Below are 24,298 nucleotides of genomic sequence, written 5' to 3'. Positions count from 1 at the left end.
TCCTACCAATATTAATTTTGATTATACAAATCACTGATTAGATACAATATTTTTATGGCAGCATGTTCAAGCGTGGACGTTAAGGCTGATGCGGCTACGACAGTCTAAACTTTTAAAAGACCCGTCAAGGAAATTGCGTTGGACGGTTTTACCTCCGCAATTTTATGAAGACGTGTGTTATACGAAGGATTGTTTAAGAGTGGTAGACATGGCGGGAAGGAAGGAACCGTACCCTCCATTTTGGGAGGTTGATTATTTGTATATTCCGATATGGATTAAGCCGGAGGACTGGTTAATATTTCGTGTTGATATGTTTAACATGGAAATAACACAATATTAGGCTGATAAAAGATGGGGAAATGAAAAACGACGAGTGGTTGAAAACGTGATGGACATTTTTCCAATTTTCTTCAAGCATTTTCTTGACCAAATCCACTATTGGCGAAACTCGAGATACTGCACAAAGAAAAAAGTTTCATTTGGTTTTGTTCAAGATGGTGTGCCTCAGGACAATGGTAACATTGCTAATTCAGGGGTGCTTGTCTGTATGATGATGGAGAACCTTGTAAGAGGCAAGTCGCTCATTGATGAAAGTGACGTAGAAGAGACTTGTATCAACTACCATCGCCACATGGCTAACGAGCTTTATAGATGGCGTTGTATGTAGGATGAATGTTGTTTTTGTTTATGAATTGTGCTTTCGTACTTTCTTTATAATAAAAATTTAATGTTTCGTCATATTCTGACATTTTTGCCTTTTTGACAAAAAGGGCCAACCTTGCGTTTTCTGGGTCTGTTATCTCACCGGTGCGTCGCAGTTCGCCGTCACCGGGTTTCTCTGTGTCCTATGCTAGGGTGAATAAGGACTTGGGGAGTGGCGTCGTCTCGCCGGAGGTCGTTTCCTCTCGTTTGGGGGGGGGGGCAAAACGGCCTAAAAGCCATTTTTGGCTTTTTGACAAAAAGGGCCAACCTTGCGTTTTCTGGGTCTGTTATCTCACTAGTGCGTCGCAGTTCACCGTCACCGGGTTTCTCCGTGTCCTATGCTAGGGTGAATAAGGACTTGGGGCAGTGGCGTCGCCTCGCCGGAGGTCGTTTCATCTCGTTTGGGGGGGGGGGGGCAAAACGGCCTAAAAGCCATTTTTGACTTTTTGACAAAAAGGGCCAACCTTGCGTTTTCTGGGTCTATTATCTCACGGATGCGTCGCAGTTCACCGTCACCAGGTTTCTCCGTGTCCTATGCTAGGGTGAATAAGGACTTGGGGCAGTGGTGTCGTCTCGCTGGAGGTCGTTTCATCTCGTTGGGGGGGGGGGGCAAAACGGCTTAAAAGCCATTTTTGGCTTTTTGACAAAAAAAGTGCTGGAACATGATATTTAATAATTTAATACAAGTACGATAAACAATTGCACGTTTTATTACATGTTTGGGGGTGAAAAACGAGCTGCATAAAACTCATCCGCCATCTCTCGTCTGTATTTCGCGCAAGCCTCGACAAGATCTCCCCCAATCCCGACCTCCTCGTCATTAACCAGTTTACTTAACAACATACAAACTAACACCCCTGAATCAGGTCCTGGGTTTTCCTTCTGATGTTGGCAAACTTCAGTATGTGTCACCATTGTCTTTTCCACATGTGGGCGTCCAGAATGTTCCCAGTATGCGATTTGTTCCAAAAATGTTTTGAATAACGATTCAAATTTTATTAGGGTTGGGTATACCCTAACTTGAATCAAGCTTGAACCATCAGAAACACTTGAAGTACACGTCCTAGTAAAATACAAAGTAAGGTGAAGTGTCCGCATATCAACACGAACCATGAACCAGTCTTGAAGGTCAACACAGATTGGAATATAGACCTGAGACAAAAATAAATAAGTTCAACATATTTGGTTTAAAATAAACAGTGGGGGATGTAAGTGTTACCATATCGATGTCCCAAAATGGAGGGTAATGTTCCTTTAATCCAATGGCAAAAGGTAACGCACGATGGTTAGGATTCTCATCCAAAAGGTCCAGAAATTGCGGTGGAAGAATCGTCCATGGAAACAGTTGTTCTGGTCTTCTGGATTTTTTTTTTATTAAAATCCATCTGAACCTCATCATTCTCGTCACCCACCCACACACATGCTACAACGGTGAAAGTTTTATAACATAAGAATAAAACTAAATTTTCGGAGAACCTATATTTATACTCCTTACCAGTGGCGACAAGTAACCGTAGTTCTCGTATCCAAGTAGGGCACCCCAAAACTCGGACCCGAGTTGTCTCCTTCCAAGGAATCCGCTATAACAGAAAGAAGAATCTCCGTTATGATAGAACGCCATTACATTTTTTACCACGATCTAGACTCTTCTGTTGGGTAATAATACCAGCGTGTCTTTCTGGGGATCTTTTCAGGGGGGTATCGGGAACTTCCTCCAGCTCCAATAACGAGTCTTCCGGGTCACCCATTTATTGTGTGTCGTTGGTGCAATTCGAGATGGGGGTATGAGTGACTATTTATGTTTGAACAATCAAAGTAGTAAAGTAGCTGTTTCATCCAGAGATCTTCTAGGAGGTCGCTGTTTCATCCAGAGATGTTATACTAGGCCGCTGTTTCATCCAGAGATCTTCTAGTAGGCCGCTGTTTCATCCAGAGATGTTATACTAGGTCGCTGTTTCATCTAGAGATGTTATACTAGGTCGCTGTTTCATCCAGAGATGTTATACTAGGTCGCTGTTTCATCCAGAGATCTTCTAGTAGGCCGTTGTTTCATCCAGAGATGTTTTACTAGGTCGCTGTTTCATCCAGAGATGTTATACTAGGTCGTTGTTTCATTCAGAGATGTTATACTAGGTCGCTGTTTCATACAAAGATCTTCTAGTAGGTCGTTCTTTCATCTATAAAAAGGCCCTTGGAAAACACCCCTCCATTGGTACCACCTCATCACTCTTCTTTGCAATACCATTTCGTAGTAATGGATAAGCACAATGGTAAGAAACGGTTACCTCCTTTCTCCCACTTTCAAAACAATTGCATGAATGAAGAAGACATCAAAGCTTGTTTGGAATGGGAACTACCCCCAAAGGTTACGGATCTGGAGGAAGGAAAGAAATCAAAAAAATCGGAACCTGTCGAGGAAGGAGGATCGTCTTCCGGTGCTGTTGTGAATCAGCAACTGGCGAAACAGAAGGACGTTCGTGGAAGAAATAAACAGGTTGAAGAAATCCCCATTGTTAAAAAAGTTTGGACCTATGACAATTAACAGTTTGATTTCAACCCTAACCCGGAGGAGGATTACGACCCAGAAGTCCTGAAGGAAGCTTGGAACTATGAGGAAGAAGAAGAAGATTGGTCCTGTGTTTGGCACAACCCATATTCTGGAGAAGAGTCAGACTCGGAACTATCATCTAGAGGTGATTGCCATTGGAAATAGGGTTGCTCGTTTTCTATCATGATGTTTGTTGTAGTGGTGTTTACTTGAAAGTTTTTTGTCGTTTGTTGTATCAGCACTTTATGTCCTCATTTGGCTTGTCTTTAGTGGAAGAAGGTTATTATCCTTTATTGTATTAGTAGGTTATTTTACTAGTATTATAATAACTACCCACCCCTATACTTCTCCTGTCTATAAATACCACCTATCACACCAATATGTCTTCACATCTTCACCTCACCTCACAAGTTATTCGGATGGCAGATGGTGATAACGAATTACACATTCATTTTCATTTGCATATACATGAAGGGGAGCCAAACCCTGCAAATGTTGAACGACAACCGAACCGTAACTCTGTTCAACCACAACCCAACCGTAACTCTGTTCAACCACAACCCAACCGTAACTCTGTTCAACCACAACCCAACCATAACTTTCTTGAACCCTAAACCAATCGTAACCATATTGCTCGACAACCAAACCCTAACAATGTGCTCCCCTCCACTGAACAGCTGCATGCCCCTCCCAGACCTTCAACACTAGAACAACGTCGTTACCGTCCAGATCATCATAGTCAGCAAAATCAAAATCAAACATCCTTCATGGCAGCACCACAAAACCCTAGCAGCCCGTACATCTCAGTTGTGGAAAGGGGGGCAGCCATATTGGCAACATAATGCAGGGATGGAAACCACTACTACTGTAGGCATACTGAGCCATCCAACAGCGATCGAGACTCAAACGCGTTATCAGATGACGCAGTGGTTAGTGATAATCCATGGGAGCAGTATCAGACTTATGATAGCGATTCTGATTCATCTTTTTGAACCCCACCATATTCTACCTTAGCTGCTGTCTTATGTATTTTCAATTCAATAATATATGTGTTGTTGTGTTTAATGATTCTTAGTGAATTTTGGAACACATGTCTTAATTGTTAAATTACACCAATTGACAATTCAAACAGAAATACCAAACACAAAACATAGGAGGATACACCTAACAGTTAACAGTAAAAACCACAACAAGATACTAACTTAACGTCGGCCATAGGTCTTCCTGTTGTGCCCGGTGCTGCATCGACGTGCCTGGGGTTCATCGTGGTAGTTAACATCCATCTCATTTTGAATTCTTCTTGAACGAACCCTGCCTCGATGTGTTGTGACCCTCGAAGGGTCCCCTTGAATTGTCCAGTTCGCTTCTTCCCACTCATCTTTGTGTCCTAGGGTGAAAAAATGACCACTGTACTGTTCCTGATAGGTGGTGGTGTGGAATATGGAGTTAGTAAAGTCATGTGGTTGCTCACCCCTCCAAGCGCAAACGGCGATAGCATGGGAACAAGGGAATCTAAGCATTTGCCATTTCCCGCATGAGCACCGGCTGCGTCTGTATTCAACGGTGTACTCGTTTCCACCGTCATCATTGGTTTCTTCCCTTGAAACTACCGCGTAGTGACCTTCTCTGACATCGTAGACGGACACTTCATGTTGCATGGCTACGAAATGCAACTTGTTAAACCTGGACCAAATTCGAGGGGGTAGAGGGGTATTGCAGCTTTGGGCCATCTGCGCGTGGCGAGCATACTCTGATACGTCCTTGGTGAACGTATAATGAATCAAGGCTTTTACTGGCAGGAGTCTTGCTTCACGTCAGACATTATTCATAGACTCGGATATGTTCGTCGTAAGGTTACCCCAACGACGGTTTCCGCGATCATGAACAATAGTCCACTTGCTTTTGTCGATGTCGTTCAGGTAGTTCCAAGCACCCTGATTTAACATCTGCATTTCCCTCACAACCCAAACATATTTTCTTCGTTGACTTGTGCTCCCGATCATCCAACACAGCTTCCAAAGAGATTTGGTCTTGAACCTACCACTAAAATTGCTTCTGACATGCCGAAGACAATAACGGTGGTAGGCGTTTGGTTCCCTCCAATCCAGAAGGTTCACCATCGCATTAATTATCCCGACATGACGGTCTGATAGAACACAAATTCTACTGTTACAGTCTTTGGTGATGTATTCTCTCAAATTTTGGAAAAACCAACACCAACTATGAACCGTCTCTTCGTCAACTAGAGCGTACGCCACTGACATTATGTAGTTGTTGGCGTTTTTGGTTACCGCAACCAACAAGTTACCACGGTACCCTCCTTTCAAGTGTATGCGTCCTGATGTGTTTCACCTTCAACGCAATGTCTATACGAATTTGTGGCAGGATGTGTGCAGCGATATCCTTAGATCTAAGGCACCTGTTGTTGTTGCGTACCACCGTGGAATAACAACTGTGGTCAGGCTCCCAGTTGGTAATTTGCCACAGGTGTTGGTGTTTCTGTTTTGATGCCGTTGCACGCCATTCACACAAACGAGTATGAGGGAAAGGGTTTTTAAAATTTTTGTTTCTGGTGTAGCATTTAACTTTGTATAAAGTTGGTTTGCTATCCATCACAAAAATTTCCCTTCCACGGCGAATGTTCCATTCTCGGATAGCAAGGTCCACCTCCTGTTTTAACTTGAAATACATGCCGAGACGTATCTGTTTTACTTTTAGATTCCATACGTCCATTGGATTATCTTCATAATCCAGACACATGTAATCCCTAAGTTCCTCGTCCTCGTCTGGGTCGTCATGTGTCCCTGGAATGATAGGCCTCAGCTGAGCCAGGGTCAACTCAGTGTGTTGGTTGACTGCAGCCTCGTCGTCAGAAGTGCCATCGTCGGATGGTGGTGCATCTTCACTTTCAGAACTTTCTTCGGTCCAGCAACTTTCCGAATCATCAAAACCGTCATTATTGTTGTCACCGACCAGAAACTGGGAGGAGGGACCTACTATGTTATCAACATGAGGCATCAAGTGGTGTTCTTGAGTTGTTTGCCCGTATCCCTCGTCATCTTCATCAGAATCTTGGGTGTCAACAACATTACATTGTGTAATGTCATGCAGAAGGTTTGTGAAACTCATGTGTTGGACAGGATTGACTGCCTCCCACTGAACATAGATCTCGGCAATGAAGTTGCCATCCGATACTTCTGCTAATTAGTTCATCGTTTCAACACCATCATCGTTGAAAATTTTTGTTGTCTGAGATATGCCCTGAAACGTGTACCCTAGTAACAATGAAAGGCGCACCGATTCTTTCTGTAGTTGAACATGATTACAAATTGAATCCACCAATTGGTCATATGACGATTTATGTCGCATAAGGAAAGAGGTTGTTAGCATGGATTGGTCAAACTGAACAGCCCCGTTAACAAAGGAAAACACACCGCCCCAATATAGTCTTACGAGGTATGGCCGAAAAGAATCCATGAACTAAGAAAGTGAAATGTTAAGAAATGTTAAGGATGAGTGGGTTGTGTAAGCTGGATTTCGTTTAGTATCTATCTGTTTTAAGGAAAGTTAGTGTGGGTTGATAACCTAATACAATTGGTATTTGTAACACCTCGAATTTTTGTGTCCAATGATGTGTTAACACGTGTCGTTTGTTTACACGTGGCATCTATAATAAATAAAGGACTAATTTTGACAAACCTTGAAAGTATATAAATTCGAGGGTTGTAAACGTCAACAAGGGTAAAAATACTGTATAGTAACCCTAAATAAATGCTTGTACCTTCAAACGAATAAATCATAAATCGTACGGAAGCGAAACGCGGAAGAAAGTGAGAGATTACGAACTACAGGGGTTAACTGTGTCAACATGTTTAATATTACCTCTGAGTGACCCTTTAACGTTCCCAAGACTTCGTAACAGTATTATACGCTCACTAGAATATACTGTATAAATTCCGCGAAGTTCCGTCTTAAAACGAAAGAGTTATACTCAAATTCGTATAAGAAGGGTTAAAAGCGTCAACAGTGAAAGTTAAGGCTTTCCAAATAATTTATAAATAAACCGGGGACTTTATAACGCGGGTAAATAACACGAGGCCCCTATCGGTAAATAACCGAGGCCAAACCGCAAAGTTACCCCTTCAAACCCGAAAGGTCAGGTAAATCATTACGAAAGATTTCGTTATTAATTACCAGATTCTGTAATCATGACAAAAGATTTAAAATTTCTGAATTATAAACCTCAGGCGGCCCGCGTGAGGTTTAGACTTAAGTTGAGGCGGGCCGCGAGCCACCTCAATTACGCGTCTGAGTTCTTAAACTCAGGCGGCCCGCATTAAAATGGCATGGAACTCCCATGCGGGCCGCGTGGGACGCCCAGATGCAGAAACATTGTAACTACTTGACCTTTGGACCATTTGAACGACCAAACACCAATCAATGAGGCATGGGTGCCCCCTACTCGACCCATAACCCTCTAATACACCTGCCATTCATCCAAGGGCACTTGTAGAGTTGTGTGTAATGATCTTGAGCCATGACATTTGCTATAAATAGCACTAGTAAGTTCATAACATTCATCACACTCAAAAACACATTCTCTGGTCATCTGAAGAGCTAATAAGCATCCTTCTCTGCTCCATATTCAAGTTCTAACTTCTGTAAGTTACCTTGATCATCCGTAGTTCAGTTTATGCTTAGTATTTAGCTAAAAAACCAAACCGTCGTAAAAACGGTTTGACTTTAAATTATGTCCATGATGGTTCTGTCTTGTGACGAATCAAAGGTGGTTATAAGTTGGTATCAATGGAGGTAATAAACCCCTAAAAGGGTTCCCTCTGATTACCACTCTAACTATGTCAAATGTCGAGTCAAACGTGCGGTTAAAAAGTCAACAGAAAGCTATTTTAGCGATTTATGCATAATCTGTAATGTATATGTTATGGAACCTGTTTTGATAATCATAAAACATGATAATAAGTAAATAAACTTGTTTGCGCTCGTTTGAATCGATCATTTGCTATATTGAACCGGTTCGGAGCCGAATGTCGCAAAAGTTTGACTTTTGCTTTGACTTCAGTTCTGACCCGTTTTATTGAGGTATAAATATACCTTAGGACTCTCTTAGGATCAGGTCACATGTTGGTATAAACCTCTGTGGTCGGTTCATGAGTTATCCGAGTCTTTTACGTATTTCCGTCATTCGCCTAAAAGTTGACCGTAACGGCCTTTTAAAATTAAAACGAGTATTTCGGACACGTGAACGGACCAAAACCTTGCTTATTAAATTATAAGCATGTCCTTAAAGTTTCGCGTCAATCCGAGGTCTAGAATGAGAGTTATGCTAAAAAGCGCAACTAAAGAAAACTTTAGTAATTAACGGCGCAATTAGCATAACACCTATCTAAACCAAGATTTTGTCATCAAAACTTTTACCCACTGTATTAAAATAATATTTTGGGAATTTTAAAGATTTTTAATAATTTTTACCTTGCTCATAACCTGAGGTTATGGCTACGGTTCGGTTAATACCGAATATGCCCTTTTCGGCCAAAACATGAGTTCTACAAGGTCTTTTGACCCGATTCCAGTTGCTACTGGTTTTAAATAATAAATAAAGTATTTTAAGCTTTATAAGCTGCTCGGGAAACTCAGATTTCCTGTAGAACTCGAAAAGCCCTTTTAAAGTCTTTAAAATGACCGAAAAGCCCCTACGGGCCATAATATTAACTTAAACTCGTTACGGGCGTCACGGAAGGTATCCTACTGATACCACAACCCATTTAAGGCATATTGACTTAGGAAATAAGCGTACGACTCTCATAGTTAACCGTTTCGCCTATTGCGCGCACGGTTCGGCTTATGAAACTAGTTTTCATAATTTAGCCGATACGGGTCAAATAATATCATTTGAACCCCAAAATCCAGAGTGTGAACCATTAACCCATATAAAACAAGTCTCTGAACTTGTTGGGTCAGAATCACACTCCATTCTCGGTTTTCGCCTTTCACGCGATTAAACCATATCTATATATATCGGAACCAACCGGTCTAGGCTACGGCCATTTTAACGACTCGCTAGGATTCCAAGAGGTTAATTAAAACCTTCGTTCCAGATTAGGAGCCCCAGTAAAAGCTATCGGTGATTTAATCCAAATAAGGAAATATACTTGCAAAGGTAAATACTTTAACTTATTTCCCCTATATGGGCTTGGGTTACGGTATATTAATACCGCTTGATTGAGCATTATATAATTCCATCGCTTAGGTGGTTAATTGATTAAATATGATCGGCTCATTTAAACAGTTTTGTTGCTTATAAGCCTTTGGGGGGTTTAATGACCGTTGTCCCGGATATCCTTGGCATCATTTTACGAAATGGCCACGACCATCGACATCCCGGTGTAGGCGTACACCCGGTATAAAGTGTCGACATTAAAATTAAAAGACGTAGCCGTTGGTTTTTATACTACGGTTTTACGCAAACGTGGTGTGTCTATAAATCTTTAACCCGGCACGACCCGGGCTACTAAACGCATAAAAGAACATGTAAAACGTTCACAAGATCATTATGAATTTTCCCAAGTTATAAAAGAGTTTGTGCCTTGTGCATTCAAATCAATTTTAATAAACATTTTCAAATGTGTCAGTTGAATGTATTTACCAGTGTAAACTGACGTATTTTCCCCAAAAAGATTAAGTGCAGGTACCTAAACGTAAATTGGCTGGTATTAGCTCCCTAGCGTCGGGATAAGTCTCGCAAGCTTGATTGCAGTATCTGATGGAACAATACTTTATGTTTATTTACGATCCACTGTGGATATATTCAACCCCTGTAATACATTTTGATATTACAATCAGAGGTTGAAGTTTATATATTTATCTTATGCTTCCGCTGTGCATTATATAATTGTGTGGTTTGACTATATTGTTGCCAACATCGTCACGGTAATCCCCCACCGGGCCCACCGGTGAGACACGTGGAAATCGGGGTGTGACAGGTTGGTATCAGAGCCAACATTGAGTGAATTAAACACTATCCTATTGTGTTTAATCTCAATAACACAATTGCACATACTTGAGTCTAGACAAGAACTTAGGACAAATTCGGATTATTACTCCTTTTTGTCTTTATTTTCGATTCGATTTTTAATAAGTTTTGGAGCAGGAAAATGCCACCTGTTATATTCCGAGGAAGAGGAAGGGGAAGAAGAGGCCGAGGAGAAATCGTGACACATCACGATAACGAGGCTGGACCATCTGGTACAAGACATCCTTCGATGACACGGAGCGAAGAGCCACAACGACGAAGAGATCTTTACGAACCCGCGAGGCATTCCACTTCGCACAGCTCGACGCCATCCTACCGGCACTCCTTTGGGCCAGACTCAGAAAATGATCCCAACAACCCACAACCTTCCTTCATACCTCTACAACGTTCGGTTTCGCACCGGAATTATGACGACCCTACTCCCTACTACATAGGTCAGTTTAATCCGGCTGACTACATACAGGAACCTTCAGGTTTTGTTCCGCTTGGTCCACAAGACCACTTTTCTGAAGATCCCATGGAGGAAGATGAGGATCCTACTGAACCAGCGCGTGGTACGCCTACGCACCCGATAGAAGTTTCTGATGGGTCATCCTTCCATGGAACGCCCTATCAAGGACCAGACAGTTTCCAAGCGTTGTTTGACCGACATGAGTGGTACTACACGCCACCTCAACAGACATCACAACAACCGAGACATCCACAGGATCCCTCTGAGGATTCACGCTTTGAGGCAGTTACGCCACCACCTCCGCCACCGGCACAACCAGTAATACCTGATCCGCCAAGGCGTAGGAGGACAAATGCTCGTATGTCTACACGAGGAGGAGGGGGTATCCACTTCAGCACTCCTCGACATTCTAGTAGTAGCCACTATCCGCCACTACGAGAAGAAGGACCTTCAAGTCCTATACAGGAGGCGAACTCCGCACCAGCTGCACGAAATTCGCCACCATTTGGGTATGACCAACCCATACCTGCTTATACGGGTCCAACGGCTTACAATCCGTTCGAACCGTCCCAAGCACAATACAACTACGGCTATGAGCGCGACCCCTATGTGATGTCGGCAAGATATAATGCGCGCTACCCTGACGGAGCACATGGAAACATGGGACCACCGGACTACTCAGCTCATGGGTATCCAATACCGCCCCGACCTCCAGTTCCGCATCAAGCGCCACAACCACGATTCTCTCCTCCTGAACAGGAAGAGATACTCCATCGACTAGATCGTGTGGAGAGAGAGTTTGAAGAAGAGAAGAAAAGCCACCGAGGATTTCTCAAAGGCTTGGCGAATCTACTAAAGGGCAAAAAGAAGAAACGTGACCATTAGCCCTTAATAGTTGTACGAATGTAATTTCTACTTTAAAATAAGTCCCTGTGTGGACAACTTATCGTATTTCAGTCCCTACGTGGACTTATCCTTAGTCCTTGCATGGACACCTATCTTGTATTAGTCCCTGCGTGGACTTGTCACTTATTTTTAAACCTCTATGGAGGTATGTACTATTTGAAAGACCCGTTTAGGGCAATATGTAATGGTATTTGAGATTTTGGAATGTATGTTATGAGTTTTGTTTTAATATGTATAAAATAAATCAAAACCATTCCTTTTATATTGATCTGCCTAAATAAAGAATCTTAAAAGGTGAAACCTAGCTTGGTGTCTTTTAAGATCCAGTAAAGATGGTACGGCCTAATTGAAAAGATTCTGATTCCCTGTTAACCTCTCACTACTAGAAAATAGGTCTAATGCAACTTTTTATAAGCAACCCTTTTCAAATGAGTTGCATTTGTCTCTAATACAACTTCATTGAACATAAAGGTTGCATTAGAAGATCTAACGCAACCTTGTTATTATTTAAAAGTTGCAATTTTTACTAAAAATTGCAACTTTTTTCTTAAAAGGTTGCAAATTTTACTGAAACTGTAACTTTTGATATAAAGGTTGCATTGTAAAAATTTATATGCAACTCTAATTTTAAAGGTTGTATTGTTGGAAGTTAAATACATTTTGTATAGCAAATGAAAGATAAAAATTCAAAAAATAAAGTCGCTTCCAAAAGGATATTAAATGTGTATGATTTACATCGATCAAAAGTCATATACTAAAATACCAGTACCGATTCCGAAAATACTATTACCAAAACCGATGTCGGGTCGGCATTGGTTCGGTTTGTCACGCTACCAGTACCATACCGACAAATGTTATACAACTTACGATACCAAAAAATATTCAATACAACTTCTTTTCCAACAAATATATACTGATCGAAAGAAAAACTAAATACATCACAAATGCAAATTGGTTAAGAAAAATCAAACTAGTATAAACAGTGAATTTAAAGCTTAAAAACACATTATTTCATACGATATACATTTTAATACATAATATTAATTCATACGATATACATTATAATATATAATATATATAAGTATATATAATGATTATAATAATAATAACGTTAACTTTAGCTTTCCCCCAAATTGATTTTATTACCTATAATGTTTAGTATATAAAAACGAAATATAAATTTTATTATCCTCACGACCTTAAAAAAAAAATACCCCCAAATTCAAGTTTTTTTGTGCTATTACCCGGTCACTACCAAATTACAAATCTCCAACTTCCCTCTCTCCCAAAATTTCCCTCCTATACCCTAAATCAATTTCCCTCTCTAGAATTGCTAATCCATTTTCCCTCTATGCAGATCTCCACCAAGGTTAATGGAGCACATAACTATCGCACCAATGGGGGCCACCACCAGCGGCGTTCTCTCTCTATCTTCCTTTGTCCACTTCACCACCATCGCTGACTGTTAACCACCGTATGCTGCTGCAATCCGACGTCCCAGTGCCCTTGCCCCTATACGATTTGCCAGCCTGGTCCAAATTTTGTAAGACTTTTCTCGTTTCTGCACATTTACTAGGATCATCATAAACCCCCTTAATTTTTAGTCGCGTTGATATTCTTATTGCTAATTTGAATGCCATGTTTGTTCCCAATTTTATGTTGTTTGTTGTTGTAATTTTGCTACCTTTTATAACTTAAGTGATTATATTGTATTGTGAAAGTTGTATGATTCACCTACCCTTTCATTCGAGTCCAACAATTTTTGTATGTTTGTTATTGTCATAATTTTATACATAGAATGTATTTTCTGCAGATGTAAAAGAAACATAAGATGATGAGTGTATTGTGGGGTTACTATTAAAATTAATAATCTGTCTAGTATTCTTTTCATTAGTTAGCATAGTGGCTTCTTTTTAAAAACTTTCCTTAGACTGCAGGGAGTGGGGCGTTGGTTGGGGCGGGGAAACCCCTTCAACGCCAGCTGCGCCATTCTGGGTTAGGGTTGGTTGGGGCGGTGCCCCTTTGGCGTGGGGTGGGGTGGGGTGGGGCGGGGTGACTTGGCTGGCTTTGGTTGGCTGGTTCAATAAGGCTGGTTTTGGTTGGCTACTTTAATTAAAAAAAATTCACATGGCTGGCCACGCCACACCAAGCCATGCCACACCACACCACACCCATCATTTTTTACCATAAGCTTGTGGATCCCACCCTCGTCACGTGTCGAGCAATGCCCCCAACCCAAGCCCCTCCACTCCCCGCAGTCTTAAAGACTTTTGTATTCGGATTATCTATATTATGGTTTAATTATATGAATTGCCCATTAAATTAAAGGTTAAAGTCAAAACCATTATGTTTTTTCATGACATCAACTCTTCATCGACATGCTATGTGCTTTTTTATTTTCTCAAAGAAAATATAATGTTGATAAATCTTGGATTTTTGAATGACAACCATTTTTTAATCTTTGTATGTTAAGTGGTCAAGTTCCTTGTTTTCATTTACATCTGAAGTAATCATATTGATTTGCAACTGTATGTAAATATATTGCTTCATTCCAATTCTAAGTTTGTCTCTAAATATTCATATGTTCTATCTGATTGAGTAACATGATAAACTTGCCCCAGTTTTTGTCCTGTTTGTGTTTCTTGGTACATATTATATTTTCTTGTTCTTGTACCGTATTATTAGATTAAATATAACGTGTGTGATCGGTGATTGGTCTGGCGACTATGGAATTGATTTATAAGGGGTTAAACTGATGATTGTAAAAGATAAAATCTTTCTATGTTGTTTTTGTTTATGCTCTGATTAGGGGTGCAAACAAGCGGGGTGCAAACAAGCTGGCCCGAGTTGAGTCTGTGGTTGACTAGGCTTGAGCTCGAGCTCATTTAACTTATGAAACCTTGAAGCTTGAGCTTGGGTCGTAGGTAGTTTTTCAAGCTCGAGTTCGGCTAGGGCTCGGCTTGTTTATTATTTATAAATTAGTTGTTATAATTATTATTTAATATATAATTTAGTTAAATTTTTTTCATAATTTTATAATAAACAATTATTATTGTTTAAATACATATTTTATATATAAATAAAAATATATATAAACATTAGGCTTGTTTAAGCTCACAAGCTTGGTTTTAAATTACGTAATGCGCTCTGATGGAAGGAGCTTGTGGAGAAAGCGCGATCTCAGCAGCTACAGCCCCTTGAATACAACTCAGGTAACAACTAAGTTAAATTAGTAATTTGGATCTTGTTTCATTACAAAAACTTTGTGGACAAAATGGTATTGAATTATGTGGTTCTGGATGCTGGGACTTTCACTCTCTCCAACTTAGGCATGTTTGGAGTGGATCGCTTTGATGCTATTCTACCACCTGGGCAGGCATTTATTAACAAATAGTGTGATTTTTTTCAAAACATTCTTCTTTCCAAGTTAGATTTAGTCTTATTAACATGTCTATTTGTTGTAGGGGGGCTATTATGGCTGTTGGAGCTTCAAAGCCTACTCCAAGTTAGATTTAGTCTTATTAACATGTCTATTTGTAAAAGTCAGGTTGGCCGCAACACTGTTGTTCAAAAATAATTTTAAAGTTTTTAGTAACCTATTAAGTTGTCAGATATGATTATAAAGTTATATTATTTCAATTATACTTCACCTATATGAATAAACTGATTTTGGAGGTTTTATGCACTAAAAGTACACTTTGGGCACTTCCTTTTTTATTTTAGCATTTCAATTGGTCAAGCTAGACATGGTATCTTCTATATTCCACTTCTTTTAGCAGTCACAAGTTGGCTAAAACTCGATAAGCAAAGCTTGGGCTCGGGCTTGAGCTAGCTTAAGCTATACTCGTTTGCACCCCTACCTGTGATTCATGTGACTAATCATTGAGTTCTGCTGGATCTATTTCTCCCTTTTCAAGAGTGTTTGGATGTTTCAGCTGATTGGATTCTTCTGGTGCTTGTTCTCTGTAGATATGGCTGATGACTGCTGGCTTGCAACATGCAAGGATAACATGAATTGTGATATAACGTCTCCATACTATGGTGAAAACCGTATTATGGGGGATTATGCATTTTTTAACACAAGTTGCAAACCTCTTCAACCATCTTAAATAACTCTCTGGTAGTAAGCATTTTATTATTTTTCAATCAGTTAGCTCGCTTGGTCAAAACCTCAAGACAAGTACCTACTTATGGGATTCTTGAACAGGTATTATTCTAGTTTCTTCTTCTAGGCAACATGTAAGTGGGAAATGTTTGTATATCTTGCATACTCATTATGTTATTGAACTATTTATGCACATATTTTATTTTGATTGTTTTGGTTGGTGCAACATAGATATCTTCACTCAATGACATTAAGAGTAGAAATGAGGGTAAAAAGGAGGGATGCAGAGGTATGGATGTCCCACAAGATGCTTCCTGAAGATCTGAAGGAAGGTGTGACACTCTATGAACAAAAGAAAACAGGAAGTCAATGAAGAATCTCTTGTTCACAAGCTGCCCGAGGACTTATGGAAGGACATAAAGTTCAATGGACAATACAACCGGCAACCAAACTGCCAAATTGTTCATGTAAAATAACATCAGGCATATATAATAATATCTCATACTGCTCCAAGTATAGAAAAAAACCCACAAATCAGTAGCATCACAAGGCTGTTTGGAAGGTTTTATTATCAAACCCAGCAACCTATTCCTTATATTGCCTTTTCCATTGTAATTGACCCGTTTATTTTTATTTTGATTACATTGTAATATTGAGTTTGGACATATGTTAATATATAAGGGTATCTTTTGCATTTTTCTTACTATTGTATTGGTGTAATTGAGATAATAATATAAATTTTAGTACTTTAAACAATGATGCTATGGAGTTGTATTTGATTGTAAAAAACGGTTGCATTTGTTATAACCAAAATCTTTAAAAGCGTTGCATTTGATGTAAAAAAAGGTTGCATTTGAGTGAAACAAAAGTTGCTTTTAGTGTAGCAAAGGTTGCATTTCGCGCATCAAAGGTTGCATTTAAAAGTAAAAAAGTTGCTCTAGCTTGTAAAAAAGGTTGCATTATAAAAAGGTTGCATTTGAATACTAAATGCAACCTTTTCAAAAAAGGTTGCATTATCTAACAAAAAAGTTGCATTAGGTCTAATGCAACTTCGCCTAACGCAGCTTTTGTTAAAAGGTTGCATTAGGCCTAATGTAACCTTTACAGGGCCTAATGTAACACTTTACTAGAGTTGCATTAGCTTCATTTTCTTGTAGTGTCTGTACGCATGTTAACAATCATGGCAGATGTGATTCGTTAAAATCACGCACGTCATTCTTATACAATAATCCTTTAAGGATTTCGAAACCCAACTAAATGATTTATAAATCGCGGGTTAAATCACCAATGAAGGTGATCAGTATTATTAAAACATCCATTAGTGATGTAGTGCCTACGGGCCAATATTATTAAAACATCCATTAGTGATGTAGTGCCTACGGGCCAATATTATTAAAACATCCGTTAGTGATGCAGTGCCTACGGGCCAGTATTATAAAGACATCCATTAATGATGCAGTGCCTACGAGCCAGTATTATTAAAACATCCATTAGTGATGTAGTGCCTACGGGCCAATATTATTAAAACATCCATTAGTGATGTAGTGCCTACGGGCCAATATTATTAAAACATCCGTTAGTGATGCAGTGCCTACGGGCCAGTATTATAAAGACATCCATTAGTGATGCAGTGCCTACGGGCCAGTATTATTAAAACATCCATTAGTGATGTAGTGCCTACGGGCCAATATTATTAAAACATCCGTTAGTGGTGTAGTGCCTACGGGCCAGTACTATAAAACATCCATTTAGTGATGTAGTGCCTACGGGCCAACTATATTTAAACATCCATTAGAGGTGTAGTGCCTATGGGCCATAATAATTGTCTTATAAAGACAAAAGGCAGTGGTAGTCTATGACTCTCTGTCAGAAAGAGATAAAAGAACTACGGTTCAATTCTCTATGCCTTTGATTCTCTGAAATCTCGGCTAATATTATAAAACATCATCATGATTAGGCTTTATGCCGCCAATACTATTTATATAGTTGAAATAGGAGATATTCAGATCCTAATATATAATGAAATAATAAGTTAACCAAATATGGTCTTTGTACCATGGTTGACAAATTGTCATAAACGACGATTATAATAATCTCCTGAACAAAATTTTGTTATCTTCTGTAACAGATTCAAGTTACAATGGCGGATCCCAATGGAGAGAACAGCCACACAAATGAAGATGACTATGACAATGCGTCAGTGCATTTGACAGGCGCACAACTGATGGCTCTGATTGACAATGCTGTTCAGGCAGCTATTGATCGTCAAAATACTGAGTCCCAAGGCAGAACTGTGTCAAAACCACCCTCTAAACCAAAGACACACTCCAAACCACCCTCTGAACCCAAGAAAGAAGACGACAAACACTCGTCCACTGAGCACAGCGTTCATCGCGATAGAGAATATACTGATGCATCCAGTGCTAAGGGTTGCACCTACAAATACTTTGTATCATGTAAGCCCCGGGAATTTACAGGGGAGAAAGGTGCGGTTGACTGTATCACCTGGCTAGACGAGATGGACACGATTGTGGACATCAGCGGGTGTGCAACGAGGGATGTGGTGAAGTATGTGTCCCAAGCTTTTAAGGGCGAGGCCTTGGCATGGTGGAGGGCGTTGGTGCAGGCATCTGGTAAGTCTGCTTTGTACAAGATGACATGGGAGGAATTTATTGCTCTCATTAAAGAAAACTACTGCCCTCAGCACGAGGTTGAGAAGATAGAGGCTGATTTTGTCTCTCTGGTGATGATGAACCTGGACTGCCAGGCGTATTTGACGAGTTTCAATACCATGTCGTCTAGTTCCATACCTGGTGACACCAGAACCCAGAAGGATTGCCCGCTTCATTGGGGGCTTAGAGCCGGCGATCAAGGCCAGTGTGAAGGCCTCTAGGCCGACGACCTTCAGGTCAGTTACTGACCTCTCCTTGTCTCTTACACTTGATGCTGTCCGTCTGAGGGCACAAAGGAGCAAGGAGGCTGAAAAGCGAAAACGTGAGGATGATACCTCACGAAAGTCTGGGAAAAAGCACCGTGGAAACGGTGAGAGCAAGAAAGGGTCGGAAGCAAAGAAGGAGGGGCAAGCTGATGGAAGACCTCACTGCAAGGTCTGCAAGAAACCTCACTCCGGGAAGTGTAGGTTTGCGTCTGGTTCACAGTCGCAACAAAAGACTCCATCCTGTGGGCTATGCAAGTCCAAGGAGCACAAGACCGTGGAGTGCAAAAAGATAAAGGATGCAACCTGCTATGGTTGTAACGAAAAGGGGCACATAAAGAGTAATTGCCCAAAGTATGCCAAGAAGGCGGAAGAGACTAAGAAGTCAAATGCGAGAGTTTTTCGCATGGATGCAAAGGAAGCGGTTAAGGACGACAATGTGCTTACAGGTACTTTTCTCGTAAATAATATATTTGCAAGAGTACTATTCGATTCTGGCGCTGATAAATCCTTTGTAGACCAGAAATTTTGCCAACTGCTAAATATGCCAATCAAAACCCTTGACGTGAAATACGAAGTAGAGTTAGCAGACGGCACGATAGAAACCGTCTCTACTGTTCTAGAAGGATGTGAAATGTCCATTAGGAACCATTCTTTTCCTTTATCTCTACTTCCTTTCAAATTGGCGGGTTTTGACATCGTGCTAGGCATGGACTGGTTATCCCATAATCAGGCCCAAATCATTTGCGGCAAAAGACAGATAGTTTTAAAGACTCCGAGTGGTGAATCTCTTACCATTCGAGGGGATACGCATTACGGATTGCCCGAAGACGTATCTATGCTGAAAGCTTCAAGGTGTTTGAACAGAGGCTGTGTAATTTACATGGCTCAGGTGATAATTGAAGAACCAAAGCCGAAGATCGAGGATCTTCCTGTCATTTCTGAATACCCCGAGGTTTTTCCTGAAGAACTACCTGGTTTGCCACCAGATAGACAAGTGGAGTTCAGAATTGACATCATTCCTGGAGCAGCTCCGATAGCAAGAGCACCTTACAGGCTAGCTCCAACGGAAATGAAAGAACTGAGGACCTAGTTCATCTCCCTGGGGAGCACCAGTCCTGTTTGTAAAGAAGAAGGACGGATCGATGCGGTTGTGCATCGACTATAGAGAACTAAATAAAGTTACCATAAAGAATAGATATCCTTTACCAAGGATCGATGATCTATTCGATCAGCTGCAAGGAGCGAGCTACTTCTCCAAGATCGACTTGAGATCAGGTTATCATCAGCTAAGGGTCAGAGATGAAGATGTACATAAGACAGCATTTAGGACTCACTATGGTCATTACGAGTTCCTAGTGATGCCTTTCGGGCTCACAAATGCACCGGCTGCGTTCATGGATCTCATGAATCGCGTTTGCAAGCCGTACTTGGACAAATTCGTCATAGTCTTCATCGACGATATCCTTATCTATTCAAAGAATCAAGCTGACCACGAGAAGCACCTCCGTTGCATTCTCGAATTACTGCAGCGTGAGAAACTCTACGCCAAATTCTCGAAATGTGAATTCTGGCTACGAGAAGTTCAGTTTTTAGGACACGTTGTGAGTGAGCGTGGTATCCAAGTAGATCCCGCTAAGGTAGAGGCAGTCATGAACTGGCAAGAGCCAAAGACGCCTACCGAAATTCGTAGTTTCCTGGGATTGGCAGGATACTACCGAAGGTTTATTGAGAACTTTTCAAGGATTGCTGCGCCCTTGACTTCCTTGACCAAGAAGAAAGAAAAGTACATTTGGGGTCCAAAGCAGCAAGAGTCCTTTGAAATACTGAAGCAGAAGCTAAGCAACGCACCTGTGTTGACCTTACCTGAGGGTACAGATGAATTCGTAGTTTACTGCGATGCATCGCACACGGGCATGGGGTGTGTGCTTATGCAGAAGGGCAAGGTGATTGCCTATGCTTCAAGGCAATTAAAGGTGCATGAAAAGAATTACACCACCCATGATTTGGAGTTGGGTGCCGTTGTATTTGCACTAAAGTTGTGGAGGCACTACCTTTATGGCATTAAATTTGTGATTTATTCTGATCACAAAAGCCTCCAGCACTTGTTCAACCAGAAAGAATTGAACATGAGGCAGCGCCGTTGGATGGAGACCCTGAATGACTATGATTGCGAGATCAGGTACCATCCCGGCAAGGCGAATGTAGTCGCCGATGCCTTGAGCAGAAAAGAAAGGGTAAAACCTATTCGAATCAATGCCAAGAGCATTGAGGTCAAGAACAATTTAATAGAAAGGATTTTGGCGGCACAGCGAGAGGCTGTGTTGGAAGCTAACTATCCAAATGAAAAGCTAGGAGTAACTGAGGAGCAGTTGACTCTTAGCAAGGATGGAATCCTTAGACTGAACGGACGTATATGGGTTCCGATATATGGAGGACTACGAGATGTTGTTCTCCAGGAAGCCCATAGTTCCAAATACTCAGTCCATCCTGGTGCTGACAAGATGTACCAAGACTTAAAGGCAAATTATTGGTGGATAGGCTTGAAAAAGTCTGTAGCCGCCCATGTAGCAAAGTGCTTGACTTGTGCTCAAGTCAAAGCCGAGCACCAAAAGCCGTCTGGCTTGCTACAACAGCCTGAACTTCCCGAGTGGAAGTGGGAATGTGTAACTATGGACTTCATAACCAAGTTACCCAAGACCAGGAAAGGAAACGATACAATATGGGTCATAGTCGATAGGCTGACTAAATCAGCTCATTTTCTACCCATCAAGGAGACGTATAGCTCCGATATGTTAGCCCAACTTTATGTTGATAAAATTGTAGCCTTACACGGCATACCTGTGTCTATTATCTCCGACAGGGATACTAGATACACATCCCATTTCTGGAAAAGTTTCCAGCAATCTTTGGGCACGCGTTTAAACTTTAGTACGGCTTACCATCCACAGACGGACGGTCAAAGTGAGCGTACTATCCAAACGCTAGAAGACATGCTTCGTGCATGTGCGATCGATTTAGGTGGTAACTGGGATAAAAACCTACCCCTGATCGAATTCTCCTACAATAATAGCTACCACACCAGCATAAAGGCTGCGCCTTTTGAGGCATTATATGGTAGGAAATGCAGATCGCCCGTTTGTTGGGCGGAAGTAGGAGAGGTCCAATTAACAGGACAAGAGATAGTTTTCCAGACGACGGACAAAATCGTCCAGATCCGGGAACGTCTCAAGGCTGCCCGCGATAGGCAGAAGAGCTACGCTGATCCAAAGCGTAAGGATTTTCACTTCGAAGTAGGTGAAAAGGTATTACTTAAGGTGTCACCCTGGAAGGGGGTGATGCGTTTCGGCAAGAAAGGCAAACTGAGTCCGAGATACATAGGACCTTTCGAGGTCATTGAACGAGTCGGATCAGTTGCCTATAAACTGAACTTGCCTGAAGAGCTCAATGGAATTCACAATGTGTTCCACATCTGCAATCTCAAAAAGTGCTTCGCCGATGAATCATTGGTGATTCCACACACAGATGTGCATATAGATGAGAGCTTAAAATTTATAGAAAAACCTTTGTCGATTGAAGATCGACAGGTGAAGAAGCTTCGCAGAAAACACGTACCGATCGTAAAAGTCAAATGGGATGCTCGTAGAGGTCCTGAATATACGTGGGAAGTCGAAGCTACAATGAAAGAAAAGTACCCCTATTTATTTGAGTAAATCTCGGGTCGAGATTTATTTTAAGGGGGTGAGGATGTAACACCTCGAATTTTTGTGTCCAATGATGTGTTAACACGTGTCGTTTGTTTACACGTGGCATCTATAATAAATAAAGGACTAATTTTGACAAACCTTGAAAGTATATAAATTCGAGGGTTGTAAACGTCAACAAGGGTAAAAATACTGTATAGTAACCCTAAATAAATGCTTGTACCTTCAAACGAATAAATCATAAATCGTACGGAAGCGAAACGCGGAAGAAAGTGAGAGATTACGAACTACAGGGGTTAACTGTGTCAACATGTTTAATATTACCTCTGAGTGACCCTTTAACGTTCCCAAGACTTCGTAACAGTATTATACGCTCACTAGAATATACTGTATAAATTCCGCGAAGTTCCGTCTTAAAACGAAAGAGTTATACTCAAATTCGTATAAGAAGGGTTAAAAGCGTCAACAGTGAAAGTTAAGGCTTTCCAAATAATTTATAAATAAACCGGGGACTTTATAACGCGGGTAAATAACACGAGGCCCCTATCGGTAAATAACCGAGGGCCAAACCGCAAAGTTACCCCTTCAAACCCGAAAGGTCAGGTAAATCATTACGAAAGATTTCGTTATTAATTACCAGATTCTGTAATCATGACAAAAGATTTAAAATTTCTGAATTATAAACCTCAGGCGGCCCGCGTGAGGTTTAGACTTAAGTTGAGGCGGGCCGCGAGCCACCTCAATTACGCGTCTGAGTTCTTAAACTCAGGCGGCCCGCATTAAAATGGCATGGAACTCCCATGCGGGCCGCGTGGGACGCCCAGATGCAGAAACATTGTAACTACTTGACCTTTGGACCATTTGAACGACCAAACACCAATCAATGAGGCATGGGTGCCCCCTACTCGACCCATAACCCTCTAATACACCTGCCATTCATCCAAGGGCACTTGTAGAGTTGTGTGTAATGATCTTGAGCCATGACATTTGCTATAAATAGCACTAGTAAGTTCATAACATTCATCACACTCAAAAACACATTCTCTGGTCATCTGAAGAGCTAATAAGCATCCTTCTCTGCTCCATATTCAAGTTCTAACTTCTGTAAGTTACCTTGATCATCCGTAGTTCAGTTTATGCTTAGTATTTAGCTAAAAAACCAAACCGTCGTAAAAACGGTTTGACTTTAAATTATGTCCATGATGGTTCTGTCTTGTGACGAATCAAAGGTGGTTATAAGTTGGTATCAATGGAGGTAATAAACCCCTAAAAGGGTTCCCTCTGATTACCACTCTAACTATGTCAAATGTCGAGTCAAACGTGCGGTTAAAAAGTCAACAGAAAGCTATTTTAGCGATTTATGCATAATCTGTAATGTATATGTTATGGAACCTGTTTTGATAATCATAAAACATGATAATAAGTAAATAAACTTGTTTGCGCTCGTTTGAATCGATCATTTGCTATATTGAACCGGTTCGGAGCCGAATGTCGCAAAAGTTTGACTTTTGCTTTGACTTCAGTTCTGACCCGTTTTATTGAGGTATAAATATACCTTAGGACTCTCTTAGGATCAGGTCACATGTTGGTATAAACCTCTGTGGTCGGTTCATGAGTTATCCGAGTCTTTTACGTATTTCCGTCATTCGCCTAAAAGTTGACCGTAACGGCCTTTTAAAATTAAAACGAGTATTTCGGACACGTGAATGGACCAAAACCTTGCTTATTAAATTATAAGCATGTCCTTAAAGTTTCGCGTCAATCCGAGGTCTAGAATGAGAGTTATGCTAAAAAGCGCAACTAAAGAAAACTTTAGTAATTAACGGCGCAATTAGCATAACACCTATCTAAACCAAGATTTCGTCATCAAAACTTTTACCCACTGTATTAAAATAA

The 24,298-nt window shown here is 40.8% G+C and overlaps 1 long non-coding RNA gene across 1 annotated transcript; it reads left to right on the top strand.

The window, feature by feature from the left end:
- Positions 1-15,285: 15,285 nt before the first annotated feature.
- Positions 15,286-16,469, top strand: LOC110917495. Its single transcript, XR_002580603.2, has 2 exons — positions 15,286-15,897; positions 15,995-16,469. It is a non-coding gene; the product is annotated as an uncharacterized LOC110917495 (long non-coding RNA).
- Positions 16,470-24,298: the final 7,829 nt, after the last annotated feature.

This window comes from Helianthus annuus, chromosome 16 (assembly GCF_002127325.2).
Source record: "Helianthus annuus cultivar XRQ/B chromosome 16, HanXRQr2.0-SUNRISE, whole genome shotgun sequence".
NCBI classification, from domain to species: domain Eukaryota; kingdom Viridiplantae; phylum Streptophyta; class Magnoliopsida; order Asterales; family Asteraceae; genus Helianthus; species Helianthus annuus.
This window is presented reverse-complemented; position numbering and strand designations above follow the sequence as displayed.